Genomic DNA, 2,513 nt, shown 5'->3' with positions numbered 1-2,513 from the left:
TTTGGCATGGAATTTCAGGCAAACTTTAAAGAGAAAGTATCGGAATTCCATGAATTTTGCTTAATATTGCATTAAAGTATTGGAATTCAATGATTTTTTTAGGTTACAGTAACGGAATTCCACGGTTTTGATAGGTATTTATTTTGTAAATTCCGGACTTTCTTGAAAGCAATTTGCTACGGAAATTCCATGTCGTCCATTGGGGGGTAACGAATAAAAACTGGAATGGCCCATTATATTCGGAAGCATCACTGGTGGAAAATTAAAAAACGTGAGGTTTCACTTCCATGAGTCGGCTGATTTTTTAAAAATATGTGCATGCGTAGTTAGTTTTCACATGATTAGCACAGCGAGCGCTATCGTAATTATATTGCGGATATCTTCTCTGGAACGTTGTGGAGTTCCGGTGCACAGACCAATCGCCGAAAATTGACCTCCGGAACACCGGAAGTGCTCTGGAATCTTCCGGTGTTCCAGAGCATGATAAAAACAACATTTTTTGCTCCGGACGTTTCCGGAGCACTGGCAGTTAGTCACACTAGGAAATTAAGCTTTCAGAAAAAACAACATCAGTCATCTACAGGATACATTTCAACAACAAGGATGAGAGTTACCTGAATCAAGTTTGCAAGACAATATTAATTAAAACTTGTAGTCCAGTAGAATTATGTAAATTTTCACCAGAACCTGGACAAAATTCCCAACAAGCTGAAATTTTGTACATAGGTCCCCAATAGGATACTTGACCACCAGAAAAAAAGCCCCATCGATTCGGACATGGGAAAACTTTTTACGGACGATTTAATTTCGGACACGTCCGAAAAAAAAACTTGAAAAAAAAGTTCTCAAAATATGCAAGTGTCATATATCAAAAGAAAGATAATTTCAATACGAACAAAAAAGTTGCCTACAAAGAAACCTGAAAATCATCTCACAAAGATTTATGATGCCTTAAAGTGGGTACATTATCAATAAAAAATAAAGGGCAATCGGTTTCGTTTTTCAAGGACCTCAATCAAACAAATCAAAAATATTCCTATCATCGTAAAAGTTATTGAAGGTTTCGTTCTGATTTTCCTCTGTTGTTTCATTTGTCGTGTCATATGTTGCTTCGTGTATTGTTTCGTCTGGTATTTCCTCGCCGTCTTGATCCCTTTCCACCTGAGAAAACCATCAATATAAGAATTAAGAAAGAAGCTTTATTTACGCCCCAAATTTCAGGCCCGGTTAGACTTAAATGGTTATGGAATCTTTCCGTTTTATTGTTACAATCCATGCCATGGCAATTACCACACGCAGGCATACATGGTATACCATTTTTCCGGCAAGAGCAAAGATTTGTTCCACAAGGATTCTTAGAGGACATCTTGCATTTACATTTGATAATTTTGAGAATTTCGGGTGGCGCGACTGACTTGATGGTTCTAATTGGACGAAGACCTGTATCAGAGCCCTGCCAGCCCCATTTTGTTGGGTCTAAGACGTTCTCATCAAGTTTTTTCCACCAAATCACCTAAATAAGTAACGAAAATGACATCTATTATAGTTCATAAATTGATTGGTTTTGGTTTCGCACTTGATCAGCCAGAGGTCATAAAGTGATTACCTGGATGTGAACTCTGGCACCATGTTGCGTTGCAGTATTAGATGTGGGGGGCAATCGCTCAGGTTGAATCAATCCTTTGCAAAGCATCTCAAGGTATTTGTTGTATCTGAAGTGGTGGAAATCGAAACCAATTATCATTAAAAAATAAAAAACAACTGATACATACTGTATGGACATTTGAATACTTAAATGTTAGGTTGCATTTTATTGTACATATTACACTGTTATGTAACTATACCTTAAATTTGATAGTGATTTATCATGATTTCCACCATATATCTCTCTGAAGGCTTCGATTGAGACATCCTGTGTTTGTTCCTTGGTCGATTGAGAGTCAGTAAAGGCTTCAGATACTTCGCCCAAAATTTCTGATTTCTTGATTTGATTAACGAAACTGACTTTGGCCTTGCCATATAGAGCAGATGTCGAGTCGCATCCAGTCTAAGCATGGATGATCAAGAGATGTTTTTTTTGTCCATTTTGCTCGTCTTGACAGCTACCAATATCCCAACACTTCTTTGCTCGTTCTGACAGGAACAAAAGTGGTTTCTTGCCAGTGATACGCCATCATGACAGCCACGTCAGTGTCATCAGCGACTACAGTTGTTGATTCTTGTTTTGCCAGCTCCGAGGCTTTGGATACGATCTTGGTGTCAACATCACCTTCACAAGTATGGACGCTTTGGCCATCACGAGTTAGATACTCGGCAATCAGCGCTATCAGTTGTTCCAATTAGAAAGAAAACGTTCCCGGTTGTATTTTGATTCGTTATCTTCCAAAATGTCAACGTCAGGACAGGACCCATGTGATTTCTTCATCCGTTCGTGCTCATTGGATTTTATCGAAGTGGGGTCATTGTAGCCATCGAAAACGACACGACACGTACCATAGTTGGCTCTCACATAG

The 2,513-nt window shown here is 38.7% G+C and overlaps 1 long non-coding RNA gene across 1 annotated transcript; it reads right to left on the bottom strand.

The window, feature by feature from the left end:
* Window positions 1-988: 988 nt before the first annotated feature.
* LOC136806663 (uncharacterized) lies at window positions 989-1,707 on the bottom strand. The gene is made up of 2 exons (XR_010846589.1): window positions 1,607-1,707; window positions 989-1,161 (listed from the first exon to the last, which is right to left on the bottom strand). It is a non-coding gene; the product is annotated as an uncharacterized lncRNA (long non-coding RNA).
* Window positions 1,708-2,513: the final 806 nt, after the last annotated feature.

This window comes from Clytia hemisphaerica, unplaced genomic scaffold (genome assembly GCF_902728285.1).
Source record: "Clytia hemisphaerica strain Z4C2 unplaced genomic scaffold, Clytia hemisphaerica genome assembly, whole genome shotgun sequence".
Taxonomy (NCBI): Eukaryota; Metazoa; Cnidaria; class Hydrozoa; order Leptothecata; family Clytiidae; genus Clytia; species Clytia hemisphaerica.
The sequence above is the reverse complement of the archived record's forward strand: the minus strand, read 5'-3'. Positions and strand labels throughout refer to the sequence as shown.